Source organism: Bos indicus x Bos taurus, chromosome X (assembly GCF_003369695.1).
Source record: "Bos indicus x Bos taurus breed Angus x Brahman F1 hybrid chromosome X, Bos_hybrid_MaternalHap_v2.0, whole genome shotgun sequence".
Lineage (NCBI taxonomy): Eukaryota > Metazoa > Chordata > Mammalia > Artiodactyla > Bovidae > Bos > Bos indicus x Bos taurus.
The window spans coordinates 93,019,845-93,041,222 of NC_040105.1; the positions used below are offsets into that span (position 1 = coordinate 93,019,845).

The 21,378-nt window shown below is 37.7% G+C and overlaps 1 protein-coding gene across 14 annotated transcripts in view; it reads left to right on the forward strand.

The window, feature by feature from the left end:
* Positions 1–1,164: 1,164 nt before the first annotated feature.
* The window catches only part of PWWP3B (PWWP domain containing 3B), a 63,379-nt gene continuing 43,165 nt past the window's right edge, over positions 1,165–21,378 (forward strand). For 3 of the 14 annotated variants that reach the window (XM_027533611.1, XM_027533617.1, XM_027533623.1), the window contains exons 1-6: positions 1,176–1,313; positions 4,259–4,444; positions 7,095–7,174; positions 8,874–8,979; positions 9,700–9,798; positions 11,219–11,393. The gene's annotated coding sequence lies outside the window, so the exon portion shown is untranslated. Of the gene's footprint in view, positions 1,314–4,258; positions 4,445–7,094; positions 7,175–8,845; positions 8,980–9,699; positions 9,799–11,218; positions 11,394–12,481; positions 12,602–21,378 lie in introns of all 14 variants that reach the window. The other 11 variants (XM_027533622.1, XM_027533615.1, XM_027533614.1 and 8 more) reach the window with 11 other exon arrangements.

A 21,378-nucleotide genomic window follows, 5' to 3' on the forward strand; every position in this document is an offset into this window, starting at 1 on the left:
AGCCTGGCAAGCTACCGTACCACAGCGTCGCAAAGAATCAGACATAACTGAAGTGACTTAGCATGTATACACTCTCATTATGAGAATAAATGAGTAATAGAATCACAAATTTATCAACTTATTCATCACCTAGAGGCCTTTCTAGTCTAGAAGAAGCAGAGAGAACCTAGGAGTTTCACTGCTTGAACTTCTTAATAGGGAAGTAATAGGACCTTCCCAGGTGGCACAGTGGCAAAGAAACCACCTGCCAAAGCTGGAGACATGGGTTTGATCCCTGGGTCAGGAAGATCCCCTGGAGTAGGAAATGGTAACCCATTCCAGTACTCTTGTCTGGAAAAGTCCATGGACAGAGGTGTCTGGCAGGCTCCAGTCCATGGGGTCGAAAAGAGTCAGACAAGACTGGGCACACAAATATCAGAAGTACAAAAGAACATCGTGCATTGTCTGCTAGTGTTCTTTGCCTGATTCTACTATGTTGATCATTTCTTTCTTATTGAAATATAACAGCTAGTTTAAGGATATTTTTGTTTATCCAGTCATATACATTAAAAGCATCTCTGTTTGTGGTTGATATTTGACTGTGGCTTATTGTGATTTTACTATTTTTTTTTTTTTCAATTTCAGTATAGTCAGATTTTGTTTGGGGATTTTTCTTCAGAAATGGCTGAAGTAAGGAAGTATTAGTAGACGTGAATGAAAGAAGAGACATACTATAATGTGGTCCAGGTTCAGATTCAAAATTGTAAAAAATTAATTCTATCTAAAATAAAGTTATTAATCCACTACAATCCCAGTCAAGACACTCAGCATGATTTTAGTGAAGCTTGACTATCAGGTCTTAAATTTACCAGAGATAAAGTACAAGAGAAAGCCTGAAAAAAATATATAAGGAATATTTAACTGTATCTTTATTATATGAAAAAGAGATTTGCTATTTCTTTTTCTTTCTCCTTTTTTCAGGAAAACACAGACCCTAGGGTTTTGAAAGAAAACTGAACAGGCATATGTTTCCAATACACTTTAAAGTTCTTTAAAATGAACACTTCTTTCCTTTAATTGTATTTCGGCTCAACTTGGAGATTCTCCTCCCTCTAAATGAGGGAAGGACCTCCTGCTTTCCCCATCACAGGCAAGGGGCGGAGCATCCTCTAGAAGCTTAGAAGAGTGAGCCAGCCCTGGCCAGTCTTGGGGGAGGAGCTGCATTACATACAGACTTCGGAGGCCTCGCAGAAGAGAGAAAGAGAAGCTTGGAGGTAATGGCTGTCGTGAAAAGATAGTTATTTTCGGAGATTTCTGGAGACTTGGCAGTAAAGGTGAGAAAAGAAGGGACTGCTGCTTTGGAGTCGTGGAAAAGGAGCATTGTTTTGTGAGAGTCGTAGTTTCTTTGAGGGAATTCTGACTGAATTTTGTATTCCTTCGAGATATTTTAAAACTCCACACTTTAAGAGTGGGGGAGGTGATCAGATTACACCTGCGGAAAAAATACTTCGGGAGGTTGCAAAAGCTGACATTCGAGTAGGGCATTTTATGTTTCAGTCAAAAAGCGGTAGTAACAGAGATAAATCATGAAACAAAACTTGAAAAATTAATCTTCCTTATTTAAAAAAAAGAGATTATGTTGTGATAATGCCAAATGAGAAATGAAGTTATTAGTTGGGAGTGCTGGGTTTTTATATTACTTTGGTTGTTGATTGTATTTCCAACAAATCTTGCTGTTTTGGTGGAGTTTGTATAGTAATAATCTGAAATAGTGTATAACTGCGAATTTAAATACTGAAGACAGTTAGAAGTTTAGTTTATTGTCAGGGAATACTCAGTGTCTTAAAAGGATAACTTTTTTTATGGATGTGTAAAAGATGATCATTGTCTGTGTCTCTACCTAGCTATCAAAAGAATGATATATTCCAATTTATACTGTAATATGAAAAATATCTGTAAGCTCATGAGCTGAAGAATAATAGGCTTATACTGATATAATAAAACACAACAATATATCTAGTAATGATGTCTAAGGAAAAAAGAGGAAAATTTCCACTACTCTGCCCAGATTTCACTTAGCATGAGTAGCTATGTCAGCATAAAAAAATTGAGATGAGAATTTAAAAACATGGGGGGAAAAGCTACCTGCCAAAAAAATGAGTAAATATGGAAACATGGAAAGGTGTTCCAATTTGTTACTGGAGAAATATAATTTAAAGTAGTGTATTCTAGTATTTAGAATGAGAAAAGGACATATATGTGTATGTGTGTGTGTATATATATATATATATATGAAAACATTATTTGAAATACATATGTACACAGACAAACACATATGATGAGGGAAAAATCAAGGGGATTTTGCTCAAATATAAGCAGTAAACCAATTCAGGGGTTGGAGTAAGAATGATGTGTATTTTCTTCTTTAGACTTTTATGTACCTTTAGTTTTGTTTTGTTTTGTTTTGTTTTTGGAAGCACGGGATGGAGCTGAAAGAGAAAAATCCATTTTGTTACAGACATGTAAATATTCAAACACACTCCATTGTCTTTACTAAAGGTGGTTTTTTTGTGTATCTGAGAAAGCTGGTTATCTGGTTGCTTGTGCTTTGCTTGCAGTTCAAATATTTAGACTATGTCCAGACTTTGGTTCAAGCAGAAGATATTTATTTGTATTTTTATGTACTTTTGAGAAAGAATTCAAAAAATGTTCAAAGCATATTATGGAATAGTCATGTAGGATAGTTCACCATAATTTTGAATACTATGCAGCTGTAAAAAGAATAAGCTAATGTAGTGAGCTAAGTGCAAAAAATAAGAAAATATATAGAAGGTATATTCTAAAAATAAGCATGTTGCAGAATGGCCTGTAATAATATAGGTACATTTTATGCAAGAAAATTTTGGAAATATGCATGTACTTTATTAATTGGAGATATATAAGTATAATTGGAAACAGAACATTTCAACTTTTTATATATTACATTTCTCCATTTAAAAAATCTTATTCTGAAAATAGTAAGCTTGAATCAGATTCATTATGAGAAAATGAGATAAAATTTGAGAAATGTAGGATTATCTTGTAAAAGTTATTAACAAAAAGATGATGTGGTGGTGGTGGTGGTTTAGTCACTAAGTCATGTCCGACTCTTGCGACCCCATGGACTGTAGGCCATCAGGCTCCTCTGTCCATGAGATTCTCCAGGCAAGAATACTGGAGTAGGTAGCCATTTCCTTCTCCAGGGGATCTTCCTGATCCAGGAATCAAACTCAGGTCTCCTGCATTGCAGACATATTCTTTCCCAACTGAGCTATAAGGGAAGCTCAAAAGATGATGTAGAAAATATTTATTGATGTGAAAAGATGTTAAAATATGTTCTTAGGAAGGATAAAGGTCTGGTTTCCAAAAACATGCACATTTATTAATATGTTTAAGGAAAATATATAGAGCAAGCCATTATATTTTGACCATTATTGTGAGAATTTGTTTTCTTTCTTGAAAAATCAAAAGATGAAGGAAGATACGCAATATGCATGAAGGATATAACAACAAACATTAAAATGAGGAAATATAATCCCACTTTTATATGACACCTACACAACTCTGAAGTTGAGAATGAACAAGTCTAGAAGCAAAAAAACAAAACAAAACAAAACAAAAACCCATCTAGAAGCCTGAGAAGGCTACAGTCTGGTCGATATAGTTTCTACCCTTCCTGACCAAAGACCTGAGTATCTGCAGTAGTTCTGGTTCTAATCACAAGATGGCACTCGCCAGGTGTCCTAAATTTTCTTTCAGGCAACCATATTTATGAAGTGGACAGACAAAGCAATGAGATGTATTTTCTGTTATGAGACAATATGTAGAATGTGATTGCAGTTCGTTGAAAAATTGTACATGTATAAAATAAAAACACACCAAGACTGATATGAGAATTCAAACAGAAAGCATTAAAAAAAAAAAAAAAAAAAAGGTAGTTACACAGATTGGGCCTATAGAGATTCACAAGGCAATTGTTATTTCCCTTTTTTCTTGTCCCCAAAGCATACTTTTCATGAGGGAGATGATTTTAGTATCAACTTAATAACATAACTGTGTCACAGAGAACATTTCAAATACCAAGAACAAGAAGGAAAATAAACAAGGCCTCTACATCACAGTCGAGATTTTTATCTCATTCCTGTGTTTCAGAAGAGCATGCCTGCTAAAGTTTTGGTAGGGAAACTTCTTTACAGCTTTTCCATTTAATTGGTTTGCTTCCCTGTCTTTTTTTGGACAGCTTAGGTTAATGTCTGAGATGCACATGGCCTGCGGAATCTGTGTATGACACCAGTTGAGCCTCAGAAGGGCAGCACGACCACAAAACGGCCAAACAGGGAGAAGGCTCTGCTGAACAAGCAGGTGGAGTGTGAATAAAAACAACCGGATCACAGGGGCATACCCTGCACTATCCATGTGATATTGGGTAAGGTTCTTCCCATCTCATGAAATATTTCACATAAAAAACATGTTGAGAACTTGGGGTATAAGAGGTATAGTTTATTTTGTTTCCTGCTCTGTAGCCATAACATTTTAAATTAAAAGACACATTTCATACTAAAATTATGTTAGGTTGATAATTCGAGATACAATTCTTTTGCCCCTGTTCTGCAGCCCTAATGTTTTGTAATTAAAAGCCATTGCTTCTAGTTTTGGGGAGAATATCTCATGTGTTTAACCACTATGAAGAAATAATTGAAGAGGCTATTCAGGTGTCTACCAGAGGTTTCAGCCAGGGACCTGACTCTACAACCCTTGACAGCTTTGCTCAGTTGTTGTCACCACATACTAGACAGCATGTTGTTGTTTAGTTACTAAGTTGTGTCTGACTCTTTGTGACCCTGTAGACTGTAGCCCACCAGGCTCCTCTGTCCATGGGATTTTCCAGGTAAGAACACTGGAGTGGGTTGCTATTTTTTTCTCCAAGGGCTTTTCCTGACCCAGGGATTGAACCCAAGTCTCCTGCACTGGCAGACAGATTCTTTACCACTGAACCACCAGGGAAGCACTAGATAGCGTAGTTACAAGTATTTCTTAAGACCTGCTTAAAGTCTCACAGCCTTCCTCAAATAGACTTCTGTACACTCTCTTGAATAAGGCTATTGATGCCGAACCTCATTGTCTGTGTCCATGAGATCTTTGATTGCTTTGGACAGGCAAGGCAGCACTAGCAGCTTTGGAAACATTAAAGCCCAGAATTCCGTTGTGATAACCCTGTGGGATTTAAAAGGCCCAAATTATCCAGGAACATAAATAATGACCTGCCTCTTCCAAAGCCCTTCCCATGTGCATTCTTTTCTCACAGTACAACAGAAATAATAAAGATGTGATATTGGGTTTGTGTTATCATAATTTTCTTGTTTTTCTTCCCCTCCCCTCCAAAAGATGTCCAAGTCTCTAATCTCTCTCTGATATTATTCTTCTGATTTGTATCTTGTCTCCATCATCATTGTCCATGTTCTTTCTGCTTAGCAGGGTAAACTTCTTATCTGATCCTTTTTTTTTTTTTTTGCCATATTTTAATCTAATCCAGTTGGCACCCATTGAAAACACTTTATTCCGGCTACTTTGTGGGTTTCAGAGGATAAGAAGAGGCTACAGCAGTGAGATCCATTTACTAGCCCTACTGCAGTAGAGTTAAGGGCCCTTCAAAAACTGCTTTTCTACAAAACTAGGCAGCTAGAACTGGATCAGTGTCCTGAGGAATTTTCCAGGACACTGCATATCTATTGATTGAGTTCCTGTCTATATCCTGGTACACTAACAGTGTGTTTGCAAATTCAGTTTCTCTGTGGTTAAATTAGGATTTCTTTTACCCGTTTCCGTATCCTTCCTGTCTGATCTAGCTCTCACTACACACTTAGCTACTGAATTCTTTTTTTTTTTTAATTATTGTACCTTTAAATGTGGTTTCATATTTAGAAAACCTAGGCTATTGTCAGAGATGCTTTTGAGTTATGCATGTTTCTTAACTGGGATCTAGTATGGAGACATGACAAGTTAGCATAGTTATCAACATTTGAAAATGTTCTCTCCACTTGGCTATTACTATCTCAAACCCACAACTGTCTGCCTGCTTCCTTGTCATAATGCCTCTGTGACAAACTTAAAGGGTAAACATTGGGTTCTGCTGAGAGAAATCCATATCTCCTCCCTAAAGAACCCTTGATGTCCTTTACTTAGATTGCTTAATGGAATAATTTTGATCTAGTCTGACCCTCCTGTTATATGTCTGTGAAAGAATGATGGCTTCTCTCTTTAGATCCCCTGGTGCACAGTTTTCTTCCTCTCTGTTAATCACAGGAAGAGCTGTGTCATACTGCAGCTCTGTTTGTCTAACCTGAATTAGTCAGAGGTGCCAAGAGACAGGGGTCGTGTTTACTTGTTCATTGTGATGATGGATGGTGTTGTGAGGGCTTCACCAACTTTACCTACACTTTATATATATACATATATATATATATATATATATATATATATATAAATAGTTTGTGAATTAGCTAAACATTATCTTAAGAGAACTAACCCTCAGAGAATGATCCATTTGGCAGTATGTAGGTTTTGTCCCTTCCTGGGAAATGACACCCCTAGGTTAAAGGCAATAAAAATTAAACTTAACTCTTAATTTCTTGAATATTTTGTGAACAAAAATGCTCAATAAAGAGGATATTGAATTGCAAACAACAAAAGCACAAGAACAAGGAGTTGCCAATTTAAATGAGGATTGGATGAAATGAACATTTCTCTCCATAACCAACGATTATCAATTGTCATACTGCTAGGTCCCTGTGACACAGAAGAAATATGTCGTAACTAGTCTATGGTTGAGTGAAACTATAATGCAGATATGGTCAGTGTAAGAGCATAGTGCAGAAATATATTTTTTAATTTGTGTGAAAATGTGGATGTATGTGAAAGATGGGGGTTCGTAGATAAGTGTGGCAATTATTGAAAATTGTTGTGGTTCACCAGCATGTTCACCAAGGACATAGATTAATTAACACTCACTGGGGGTTGCAGTCATTAATTCCCCTACAATCAGAAAGTGAATGACATAATCCTTTGTTCTACTCCAGAATCCTCAAGAGACAGGATTCCAAGTGCAGAAAGCCACGAGTACTGATCAAGAGAACATATCTTTCTGTTTGGAACTCGGGTAAAACTGGGTTTTGGGTGTTTTATTTTGTTTTTTAAATTTACCATCTTAACCATCTTTTTAAAAGTCTCTACTGAATTTGTGATGGTACTCCTGTTTTATGTTTTTGCTTTTTGGCCACGAGAGATGCGGTATCTTAGCTACCCAACCAGGGCTCAAACCTGTGCCTGTGCTTAGTCACTCAGTCGTGTCCGACTCTTTGTGACTTCATGGACTGTAGCCTGCCAGATTCCTCTGTCCATGGGATTTCCCAGGCAAGAATACTGGAGTGGGTTGCCATTTCCTTCTCCAGGGGATCTTCCCAACCCAGGGATAGACCCAGGTCTCCTGCACTGTGGATTCTTTACCGTCTGAGCCACTAGGGAAGCCTTCAAACCTGTATCCCCTGAATTGAAAGGTGACATCTTAATCACTGACCACTAGGAAAGTCTCTAAGGCTTTTGCTTTAATTTTGTTTTGCCCTCTTCCCAGCTTTGTGACCTTGCACATGAGCAAGAGTACTCATTTTCTTACTCTTTTCAACTCTCCATTGAATCATTTTTCCCCACTTCATTATAAGTAAAATTGAAATTTCATTGCTGTTTACATTTGCATTTCTTTATTAAGGAAGGTGAATATCTTTATGGATTGTTTAGTTTTAATTTTTATTTTGGATATTTGAATTTTGAGGAGCCCCATTGAACAGCATATCCCCTTTCTCTGCTGAACAAATTGAACAAACTGATACAAAACAAATGAAGTTGCAGATGGAAGCCTAAACATCAGCTTTTGTACAAGGTGAAAGTAAGCTGCAGGGTATTGATTATTGAGTCAAGTGGACTTTAAAACAGCAAATTTAAACAATTTTACCAAACAGCCTGGAGGTTTGCAACTATATGGGAAGGACAGAGGTCACTGTAGTTGCACTCTATGAGCTTGCTCACAGGGAAGTTAATATTGGGAGTGGGTAAGAATTTTTCCCTCAGAATGTTGTGAATTGTCTGTTTATGTCTCTTGCTCATTTTTTTAACTTCACTCTTTTCCTTATTAATATATAAGAGCTACTTTAGGGCTATTTTTTGAATCAGAACCAGTTTGTCAAATTTATTCTTGTGTTTTCAACTTGCTTTATAGTGTTTTTAAACCATAAATAGTTGGTTTTTTTTCTTCAGTTTTAGTATAATTCAGAGATATATTTCTCATATCTCTCTTCATTAAGGATTTTGGTAGATGTTTATGTTTAAAAAGTGACTTGACTTGAAAAAAGCTGAAACTTTCTGAAGGATGAATGAGAGAAACTGAGTAACAGAGAAACGTATCATGTCCCAGGGCCAGAAGAATTAACACTGTACAGTTTTAATTCTCCACAAAACAGTGTATTCATTCACTATAATCACAAGCAAGGACTTAGCAGGTCTTTTTAGTGGACCATGACCAGTTGAGTCTTAAAATCTTTTGTAAAAATGTTAACAGAAAGGGCAAGAAAATATGTAAGAGATATTTTCAGCTGGGTCTTTACTATATGATAAAGGGATTTGCTGTTTCCCTTTAGGAAGTCACCTACCCTTGTGGTTTGAATGGAAATGAAAGAGACACAAGTTGCCATTTCTCTTTCAAGTCCTTTAGAAATGAACGTTTTTCTCCTTTAAGTGAATTTCAGTTAACTTGGCAATTCTCCTCCCTCTAATTGAGGAAAGGCCCCCTCCTTTCCCCATCACAGGGACGGGGCGGAGCATCCTCTGAGAAGCTTGGATTTGAGCTGTGCCTGGCCACTCTTGGGGGAGGGGCTGCATTTCACGAGGCTGCAGCTGACAAGAAGCTTCAAGGTAATGGCTGTCTTAAAGCTAGTTTTTTTTCTGGGATTTCTTTGGGCTTTAGTGTTACGGTGGAAGAAAATAGAGGCTGTTGCCTGGGAGAGGTGGGAATATAATATATTTTGGGGGAAATTCCCGTTACTGTGACAGAATCAATCCCCTGAAAATTCAGTTTCTCCGATATTTTTTGAAGTCCACAGTGTGGGAATGGGTGATCAGATTACCGCATCTAAATTAAGACTTCAGTGAGGCATGCTGTTCATGTTAATTTTTTACATGGCATTCCATGTTTCTATCTTTGGTACAGGTTTTATTGAAGTGTTTATTATTCTTCAAAAAATAACTGATAAGAAAAATGTAACCATAAAAAGTGCTTGACATGTAAAATATAAATGTACAAGGAACATGGAAGGGATTCAGATATGCTGTTGAGTGATCAACAATTTGTTTTAAAAAAAACGTGTTATTGGTAACTAGATTTACATGTTAATAGTCAGCATCTCCGGAGTATTCAGATTACTGGGGATTTCAAAATATATTTTTAACCAGTTTCAGCATTTTTAGAATTGCTTTATTCCATGATCATTTTTATCATTGATAAATGATAAAAAAAAAAAAAAGTAGAGCAAAATGATACTGAAACAAATTTGTACCGTTTGGTTTTAGACACATAATCTTTCATAAACACACAGACATGCAGCCATAACTAATCCCCCCATCTTTTGCCGATAGTTGAAATTTTCCTGGACCTGATCAAGTGCGTAGCCTGGTTGCTGTGTTGACTACAGCCCTGTCTGTGTCCTCCTTGCAACTCATTCTTTCAGACAACAGGTATGACCATGGTCAGCAATAACCATTTTTCTGTATCTTTAAAGTTTAATAGTGAATCAGGAAGAGGATTTGGATTGTTTCTACTAGCCATTTTAAAAAAGTGTGACATGGTACATCCATACAATTACAATTGAATGTTATATAGCTGACAAACAGAAATATGAGCATGTAGTGATTTGAAAAGATGTCTGAAAAGTAGTATTAGGTGAAAATGAAAATTGCAGAATGGCAAACACCACATTATGTCATTTAAAGATAGAGGACTGTGTTAATACAATATGTGTAACATCAGGAAAAATAGAAGGGTACTTTCACTAAATGGGATTATTTGTATAGTTTGAGAGACAGTACAGTTCTTACTCTCTCTATTAAAAATTTTTTTTAACAATATCAGAGAAAGAGTTTCAGGTAAAATGTTATAAATTAGGGGGAAATTACATTTGAAGTGATTCAAACAAAATCACATTGGAAATATTTATAAGGAAAATTTTTCAAACTGTGCTTGAGCACAGTAAAAAGCTGGTTTTAAAGTAATATGTATTCACACACACGTTTATATATATATATATGTGTGTGTGTATGTACATATATATATAAAAGATATTGAAAGGTAATTCAGAAAACAATAATATTGATTATTCTTACAGAATTATACTTTCTTTTAAAAATCATATCTTTTCACTTTTCAGTAAGCATGCATATTTTTGTCAGACCATTGCAACTAAAGGCATTAGCTTTCCATTTTTTGTGATGCATAACGAAACTCTAAATTTTAGTATGGTATATCCTAGAAGCCTGAGAAAACTGCTGGCTTGCCAGGATGTAAGTTCCCACCCTTTTGCTCTAAGGATCTAGTAGTAACGGGATGCAACTCTGGTACTGCTCACAAGATGGCGCTTCTAGGATTTTCCAGATTTTCTCCAGGCAACTATTTTTTTGAAGTGAGCAAACAAAGCTGTGAAACCTATTTTATATTAGCAGACTACAAGACAGCTTGTAGAATGTGGTTTTAGTTTCACTAAAAAAATTGTACGTGTCCGGAAGACAAAGCCCCACATGAGGACTGATGTGAGAACTCAAACAAAGCCAAAAAAAAAAAAAAAAAACCAGAGAGAGAGCTACACAGATTTGGCCTATAAAAAGGAATAATGCAATTGTTACTTTCCTTCTTTCCTGCCCCCAAAGCATACTTTTCATGAAGAAGATGATTTTAGTATCAACCTAATAACATAACTGTGTCACAGAGAACATTTCAAATACCAAGAACAAGAAGGAAAATAAACAAGGCCTCTACATCACAGTTGAGATTTTATATCATTCTTGTGCTTCAGAAGAGCATGCCTGCTAAAAGTTTTGGTAGGGAAGCTTCTTTACACCTTTTCCATTTAATTAGTTCGCTTCCCTGTCTCCTTTTGGACAGCTTAGCTTGACCTGGGGAATCTTCAGGAATCTGTGACATCAGTTGAGCCCCAGAAGGGCAGCGTGACCACAGAAGTGCTGAACAAGGAGAAGGCCCTGCTGCAGACAAGCAGCTAGAGTGAGAATAAAAACAACAGGATCACAGGGGCAACTCTGCACAATCCATGTGACATTGGGTAAGGCTCTGCACATCTCTTGTTAAAACATGGTTAAATTGAGAATATGGAGTGCAATTTGTTTTGATTCTGTTCAGTGACCATGTTTTAAATGAAAAATCACAAATTATGTTCAGTAAAGAATTAGAAGTATTAAACTCCTGTAAAGAAATTATACAAATGACACAGCCCCAGTCCAGGTCATACCACCCTTGTGTCCCCCAAGGCCAGTGCTGGCCATCTGAGGAGAGCTATTCTACCAGGTAGAATATTTCTGTGCTTTGAAGTTAAAGTAGATATCTTCGTTTTTTTTTTTTTTTTTAAAAAGAAGTTTTGCAAATGAGTATGATGATGTCTACTTATGGAAGACTTTCAGGTTTCAGCCAACTGTCTGACTCTCAATAAATTCTTGAAAACCACCCTATCCAGTAAATAGCCATGACAGTCATTCCAAATATCTGATTCCTAAGCTCATCCTCTTAATGAGATCATTGTGCTCTTATCTGCATGCAAGAGACACAAACCTCAGGATCTGTGTCTGGCTGCCTTGGGTAGATAGGGCAGTATGATATCTTTAAAAAATTAAAAGATTACCTTAGAATAAACCTCAAGAGGTCCCAAAATTTCAAAACACCCCATAAAAGCAATGGTGTCCCTGATGCATTTCATTGTTCAACACTCCCCTTCCTGAAGCTCTTGTCATCACACACTCATTCATTCTTTATATTTAATAGCTATAATATGCCTAAATACAGGGGCATTATAGAGCTATTTCTCTTTTCTTATATTGTTAAATATTTTCCCCAACCACAGTATGTTTGTTTGGTGCCCAGTATTTATTCATCTTTTTGTCTGCTTTATTTTTATTTTCCACCTTCCTTCTCCTTTGACAGGGGAAACCCCTTTGCTTATTCTCTTTCCTTTTTCTTTAAGTGAATATCGCTCATTCAGAATGTTTGTTTAAGCTTCCTTGCAAGTTTTCAGGAGAATATGTATAAGCACAGAAGGAGGAAACTAGTTAGTAGCCCTAAGGCAATGTGTGTGCCTTTGTGTGCTCAGGCACTCAGTCGTGTCCAACTCTTTGTGACATATGGACTGTATCCCACCAGGCTCCTCTGTCCATGGAATTTTCCAGGCAAGAATATTGGAGCAGGCTGCCATTTCCTTCTCCAGGGATCTAATTCCCCACCCAGGGATCTAACCCATATCTGCATCTCCTGCATTGCCTGGTGAGTTTAGCACTGAGCCACCTGGGAAGCCCCAGACCTAAGCAATAGATGCCTCTTAAATTACTGTTTTTGTGGTTAACCAGGTACACAGACCAATGACCTAAAGATTTTTCTAGATGACTCAGAGTTCACTGGTTGTTTTCCAGTTTATATCTAGATGTACCAATCAATCACATGCACATTCAGATCATTAGTGCTCATTTTGAACATCTTTTTCCCTTCGTCCTTATGTTCAAATCTACTTCTTGCTATGCACTTAGACTGTTAACTGATCTTTTACCAATTATTTTAACCTTGTAATCTATTTTGATATATGGTAGTACCAGTGATTTCTTTGGTGAGCTATTAAAGTTAGAGCTTAGTCCCAAACCCATGCCTGAATATCTGTCTGAGAACTTCTAACACATAACAACCTTGCCATAACACTTGTCTGAGAAACTCTGAAGTTTAGAGAGTATATCTTTAACAGTCTCTCATATCTCTTCAGTAAAGAACTGATAAGTACCTTTATTCAGAGTGCTGACAGGAATAAATTTGGTCCAGCCTGGATCTCTCTTTTACTATGGATTCTCAGAGGATGATGGGGGATCACAGTACGAAGGGAATTCCCTTTATCTTTAAATCCACCAAGGCAAATCCAATGAAGTTCTTTCTCTTTGCTTGATAATCCTGTGAAGAGCACTGCAGCCTAGTTTATCTGCTTAAATACTGAGAGAGTAATAAAAGTTTATTTGGTGTGTGCTGTGATTATTACATTGTGGGGTCCTCATCTACCTTTCTTTCATTTTATTTCTTTTAATGTTTTCCATCCCATCATCCTAATTTTTGAATTCCTAGTAGCATCATCCATGGGCACTGTGTTAAGCTTTTGCATTACTCAGGAGATACAAAATTCTCCAAACGTGACAAGTTTATATTCTTGTGATCTCTAGGTCACTGGTTGGTCATTTTTTTTCTTTTTTCCTTATCATGTTTACATACATTTGACCAGAAATTAACATGTCCCTTTGGCCTTGGCAGTGATTTTCTGTCTGGCTTGCCTTTTTCTTACCCTTAGTGAGTTTTCTTCTGATGTCTTTCCCCTTTAGGTGGACTGGCATTTGACCAGTTCAGTTCAGTTCAGTCGCTCAGTGTATCCGACTCTTTGCAACCCCGTAAACTGCAGCACGCCAGGCCTCCCTGTCCATCACCAACTCCCGGACTCCACCCAAACCCATGTCCATCGAATTGGTGATGCCATCCAGCCATCTCATCCTCTGTCATCCCCTTCTCCTCCTGCCCCCAATCCCTCCCAGCATCAGGGTCTTTTCAAATGAGTCAGCTCTTCACATCAGGTGGCCAAAGTATTGGAGTTTCAGCTTCAACATCAGTCCTTCCAATGAACACCCAGGACTGATCTCCTTTAGGATGGACTGGTTGGATCTCATTGCTGTCCAAGGGACACTCAAGAGTGTTCTCCAACACCGCAGTTCAAAAGCATCAATTCTTCGGCGCTCAGCTTTCTTTGTAGTCCAACTCTCACATCCATACATGACCACAGGAAAAACCATAGCCTTGACTAGATGGACCTTTGTTGGCAAAGTAATGTCTCTGCTTTTTAATATGCAGTATAGGTTGGTCATAACTTTCCTTCCAAGGAGTAAGCGTCTTTTAATTTCATGGCTGCAGTCACCATCTGCAGTGATTTTGGAGCCCAGAAAAATAAAGTCAGCCACTGTTTACACTGTTTCCCCATTTTTTTGCCATGAAGTGATGGGACCGGATGCCATGATCTTAGTTTTCTGAATGTTGAGCTTTAAGCCAACTTTTTCACTCTCCTCTTTCACTTTCATCAAGAGGCTGTTTACTTCTTCTTCACTTTCTGCCAGTGAACATTAATAATAAGAACTTAACTTTGTTTACAGGCAGTTTCAACTCTTTGTGCCTGTGCCTTAGCAGTCATTCAATATTTGGAATATCCATTTAGAATCGAAAATGTCTTGCTTTACCTGTACTCACGGCCCCCTCATGGTATTTGGTAGTATTCCAAATGTACAATTTCTACTCTTTTACATGGACCTTATAAGCTAAAAAATATTGACATTTGTTTATTCTATAACCATTCTGTCTTTCATATGTTATTTGGCTTCCACTTTCTCACTGGGGATGTATTCTTAACCAGACCTCTGTCTCCAGATTATAGCACTTTGGCTTCTGCTCCTTCCTTTCCTTCTGCTCATATGCTTGAATGGCATGCCAGAATGTCAGTGGAGTTAAAGCTCTGCCAATAAGGATAAATTTCACAAGCTGTAGAGTACTGATGTCCTCCAGATTCTTGACATTTGTCCTGTGTTAACTAACTTCAATGAAACAGATACTTAGTGGAGATTTGAATTTGTGCAAAGAGTTACAGAACTGCATCAAAAGTCAGGTACCCACCAACATTTTTAAAGCAAATTCAAAAATAGAAGTTAATAAAAATTAGTTAATACATGGAAGCAACCTAAATGTCCATTGACAGAGGGATAAATAAAGAAGATGCAGTCCCTGTATACAATGGATTACTACTCAGCCATTGAAAAGAATGCAGTAATGTCATTTGCAGCAACATGGATGAACCTAAAGATTATTGTACTAAATGAAGTAATTTAGACAAATATCATATGATATCACTTATATGTAGCATCTTTTAAAATGATACAAGGGAACATATCTACAAATCAGAAACAGACTCACAGACTTTGAATACAAACATATGGTACACAAAGGGCAAAGGTGGGGAAGGGGTACCTTAGGAGTTTGGAATTTACATATACACACTACTGGATATATTAATAGATAATCAACAAAAGACCTGCTGTATAGAACACAGATCTCTACTCAGTATTCTGCAGTAACCTATATGGGAAGAGAATCTGAAAAAGAATGCATATATTATATGTATAACTAAATCACTTTGCTATACCCCTGAAACTAACACAACATTGTAAATCAACGATGTGTGCTCAGTCATGTCCGACTCTTTGTAACCCCATGAACTGTAACCCTCCAGGCTCCTTTTTTCATGGGATTTTCCAGGCAAGACTACTGGATTCGGTCACCATTTCCTCCTCCAGGGGGTAAATAAGCTATTCAGTTCAGTTCAGTTCAGTTGCTCAGTCTTGTCCGACTCTATGCGACCCCATGAATCGCAGCACGCCAGGCCTCCCTGTCCATCACCAACTCCCGGAGTTCACCCAGACTCACGTCCATTGAGTCAGTGATGCCATCCAGCCATCTCATCCTCTGTCGTCCCCTTCTCCTCCTGCCCCAATCCCTCCCAGCATCAGAGTCTTTTCCAATGAGTCAACTCTTCGCATGAGGTGGCCAAAGTACTGGAGTTTCAGCTTTAGCATCATTCCTTCCAAAGAAATCCCAGGGCTAATCTTCAGGATGGACTGGTTGGATCGCCTTGCAGTCCAAGAGACTCACAAGAGTCTTCTCCAACACCACAGTTCAAAAGCATCAATTCTTTGGCACTCACCTTTCTTCGCAGTCCAACTCTCACATCCATACATGACCACTGGAAGAACCATAGCCTTGACTAGATGAACGTTTGTTGGCAAAGTAATGTCTCTGCTTTTGAATATGCTATCTAGGTTGGTCATAACTTTCCTTCCAAGGAGTAAGCGTCTTTTAATTTCATGGCTGCAGTCACCATCTGCAGTGATTTTGGAGCCCAGAAAAATAAAATCTGACACTGTTTCCAGTGTTTCCCCATCTATTTGCCATGAAGTGATGGGACCAGATGCCATGATCTTCGTTTTCTGAATGTTGAGTTTTAAGCCAACTTTTTCGCTCTCCTCTTTCACCTTCATCAAGAGGGTTTTTTTGTTTCTTTTCACTTTCTGCCATAAGGGTGGTGTCATCTGCATATCTGAGGTTATTGATATTTCTCCCTGCAATCTTGATTCCAGCTTGTGTTTCTTCCAGTCCAGCATTTCTCATGATGTACTCTGCATATAAGTTAAATAAGCAGGGTGACAATATACAGCCTTGACGAACTCCTTTTCCTATTTGGAACCAGTCTGTTGTTCCATGGCCAGTTCTAACTGTTGCTTCCTGACCTGCATACAAACTTCTCAAGAGGCAGATCAGGTGGTCTGGTATTCCCATCTCTTTCAGAATTTTCCACAGTTTCTTGTGATCCACACAGTCAAAGGCTTTGGCATAGTCAATAAAGCAGAAATAGATATTTTTCTGGAACTCTCTTGCTTTTTTGATAATCCAGCGGATGTTGGCAATTTGGTCTCTGGTTTCTCTGCCTTTTCTAAAAACAGCTTGAACATGTGGAAGTTCACGGTTCACGTATTGCTGAAGCCTGGCTTGGAGACTTTTGAGCATTACTTTACTAGCATGTGAGATGAGTGCAATTGTGTGGTAGTTTGAGCATTCATTGGCATTGCCTTTCTTTGGGATTGGAATGAAAACTGATCTTTTCCAGTCCTGTGGCCACTGCTGAGTTTTCCAAATTTCCTGGCATATTGAGTGCAGCACTTTCACAGCATCATCTTTCAGGATTTGAAATAGCTCAGCTGGAATTCCATCACCTCCACTAGCTTTGTTTGTAGTGATGCTTTCTAAGGCCCACTTGACTTCACATTCCAGGATGTCTGGCTCTAGGTGAGCGATCACACCGTTGTGATTATCTGGGTCGTGAAGATCTTTTTTGTACAGTTCTTCTGTGTATTCTTGCCACCTCTTCTTGATATCTTCTGCTTTTGTTAGGTCCATACCATTTCTGTCCTTTATCAAGCCCATCTTTGCATGAAATATTCCCTTGGTATCTCTAATTTTTTTGAAAAGATCTCTATTCTTTCCCATTCTGTTGTTTTCCTCTATTTCTTTGCATTGATCACTGAGGAAGGCTTTCTTATCTCCTTTTGCTATTCTTTGGAACTCTGCATTCAGATGCTTATATCTTTCTTTTTCTCCTTTGCTTTTCGCTTCTCTTCTTTTCACAGCTATTTGTAAGGCTTCCGCAGACAGCCATTTTGCTTTTTTGCATTTCTTTTCCATGGGGATGGTCTTGATCCCTGTCTCCTGTACAATGTCACGAACCTCAGTCCATAGTTCATCAGGCCCTCTATCTATCAGATCTAGGCCCTTAAATCTATTTCTCACTTCCACTGTATAATCATAAGGGATTTGATTTAGGTCATACCTGAATGGTCTAGTGGTTTTCCCTACTTTCTTCAATTTAAGTCTGAATTTGGCACTAAGGAGTTCATGATCTGACCCACAGTCAGCTTCTGGTCTTGTTTTTTTTTTGACTGTGTAGAGCTTCTCCATCTTTGGCTGCAAAGACTATAATCAGTCTGATTTCGGTGTTGACCATCTGGTGATGTCCATGTGTAGAGTCTTCTCTTGTGTTGTTGGAAGAGGGTGTTTGTTATGACCAGTGCATTTTCTTGGCAAAACTCTATTAGTCTTTGCTCTGCTTCATTCCATATTCCAAGGCCAAATTTTCCTGTTACTCCAGGTGTTTCTTGACTTCCTACTTTTGCATTCCAGTCCCCTATAATGAAAAGGACATCTTTTTTGGGTGTTAGTTCTAAAAGGTCTTGTAGGTCTTCATAGAACCATTCAACTTCAGCTTCTTCAGCATTACTGGTTGGGGCATAGACTTGGATTACTGTGATATTGAATGGTTTGCCTTGGAAACAAACAGAGATCATTCTGTCGTTTTTGAGATTGCATCCAAGTACTGCATTTCGAACTCTTTTGTTGACCATGATGGCTACTCCATTTCTTCTGAGGGTTTCCTGCTCGCAGTAGTAGATATAATGGTCATCTGAGTTAAATTCACCCAATCCAGTCCATTTTAGTTCACTGATTCCTAGAATGTCGATGTTCACTCTTGCCATCTCTTGTTTGACCACTTTCAGTTGGCCTTTATTCATGCACCTAACATCCAGATTCTTATGCAATATTGCTCTTTACAGCATCGGGCCTTGCTTCTATCACCAGTCACATCCACAACTGGGTATTGTTTTTGCTTTGGCTCCATCCCTTCCTTCTTTCTGGAGTTATTTCTCCACTGATCTCCCGTAGCATTTTGGGCACCTACTGACCTGGGGAGTTCCTTTTTCCGTATCCTATCATTTTGCCTTTTCATACTGCTCATGGGGTTCTCAAGGCAAGAATACTGAAGTGGTTTGCCATTCCCTTCTCCAGTGGACCACATTCTGTCAGACCTCTCCACCATGACCCGCCCGTCTTGGGTTGCCCCATGGGCATGGCTTAGTTTCATTGAGTTAGACAAGGCTGTGGTCCTAGTGTGATTAGACTGACTAGTTTCCTGTGAGTATGGTTTCAGTGTGTCTGCCCTCTGATGCCCTCTTGCAACACCTACCATCTTACTTGGGCTTCTCTTACCTTGGATGTGGGGTATCTCTTCATGGCTGCTCCAGCAAAGCGCAGCTGCTGCTCCTTACCTTGGACGGGGGCTACGTCTTCACCGCCGCCCCTTCTGAGCTTGAACGTGGAATAGCTCCTCTACGCCCTCCTGCACCCGCGCAGCCATATTTCAGTATAAAAATTAAAAAAATAAAGATGCTAGGCTAAGCATAACAAAAAAATTACTTAAAGAGGTTAAACAAATAGAATATTTAATATGTTCTTTATACACTACAGAGGATATTTTTACACTTACCTGCAGTACTCGCAACCTCTTTAGGTAATCATTGACCAAAGTACAAACAAAATTCCTATATATATTCCCATTATGCTCACTGTAAAACATCAACTGGTTATATAGGTTATATTCTGATTGGACACCTTTTTAAGACTCAGATTTATTAAGGTATGGTTTACACAGAGTTAAATTCAGTCTTTTTGGTATGTAATTCAATGAGTTTTGACAAACATATACAGTCATGTAATAAGCAGTACAGTCAGGCTATAGAATAGTTCCATTACTGCCTCACTGTAGTCAATACTCTCTCTACCCCAGTTCCTAGCAACCACTTGTCCGATTTCTGTCCCTATAGTTTTCATTTTCCAGAATATCATATAAATGGAATTATACAGTTTCTACCCTTTTGCATCTATTTCTTTCACTTACCATAATGTTTCTGATAATTTACTCATGTTGGTATATGTATCAGAGGTTTATTTCTTATATTAGCTTACAGGTATTCTGTTATTTTACAACTTATATATTCACTCACCAGTAGATTTATAGTTTTTGCTGATTATGGTTAAAGTTGTTGTATACATTCCAGAGGCCTTCCCCAGTGGATCAGCAATAAGGAATCCGCCTGCAATGCAGGATACATGGGTTTGATCCCTGGGTCAGGAAGATCCCCTGGAGGAGGGCATGGCAACCCACTCCAGTATTCTTGCCTGGAAAACTCCATTGACCGGGAAGCCTGGTGGGCTACAGTCCATGGGATCCCAAAAGAATCAGACACAACTTAGCTAATAAACAACAGCAACATACATTCCAGAACAGATCTTTGTACATAAGTTTCATTTCTCTTAGCTGGTTTTGATAAATGTATGTCTAAATATATTAGAAACTGCCAAACTGTTTTCTGAAGTAGCTGTGATATTTTGTATTTCCACCAGCATTGTATAAGTTCCAGTAGCTCTGCATCATTGCCAGCAGTTGATACTGTCAGATATTTTCTCTTTATAATATTAGCTATTTTATTAAGATGTTAGTGGTATCTCATTGTAGATTTATTTGCATATCCTTAATTGCTAATAGTGTTGAGCATCTTTTAATGTGTTCATTTGGTATTTATATATCTTCTTTGATGAGGATCTATTTAAATTGAGCCATTAATCTTATTGAATTGTAAGAGTTATTTATATATTCTATATACAAGTTTTTTTTTTTAATCTGATACTTGTTCTGCAAGTATATTCTCCCACTTTGGATTTTCATTTTATTTTTTGAAGAGCAGAGAACTTTTCAAGTCAAATTTATCAAAATTTTATGGTCCATGTTTTTTGTGGTCTGATAAATCTTTTGTCTAAATGAAGGTCTACAAAGATTTCCTGCTTTGTTTTCTTCCATGAGTTTCATAGTTTTTGCTTTTACATTAAAGTCAGTCTGTCATTTTGAGCTAATTTTTGTGTATGGTCTTATCTAAGGGTTCAGGGTGAACATTCTTGCATATAATGTCTAATTTTTCCAGCATTATTTGTTGAAAAGGCCATCACTTCTCCATTTAATTACCATTGCCATAGACCATATTTGCTGGTCTGTTTCTATTTTATTTATCTGTATGTTTATCCTGTGCCAATAATATTCAATACACTGTTTTGTTTACTGTAGTCTTTAAATCAGGTAGTGTAAGTCTTCCAACTTTGTGTTTTCTTTTCAAAATTACTCTGGTTGTTCTCCTATTTCCTTTGCTTTTGCATATACATTCTAGAGATACCTTCTCAATTTCTACATAAAGCCTGCTGGGATTTTGATTGAAATTGCAATGATTTCTATAGATATGTTTGGGGAGAAGTTACAGCCTAGAAATAGTTCATCTTTTAGTCAATGAACTTGATATCTTTCTCCATTTATTCATCTCTTCTTAATTTCTCTCACCATTTTTAAAGTCTTCAGTGTGCAAATCATGCACATATTTGTTAGATTTATTCTAACTTAGTATTTCCTTGGGTTTGATATTACAAATGGTACTTTGTTAAATTTCAACTTCTAATTTTTATTCTATAGAAATAAATAATGTTGGCCTTATAACTGATGATATTGATAAACAGGTATTAGGTTTAGTAGCTTTTGTTTTCTTTTG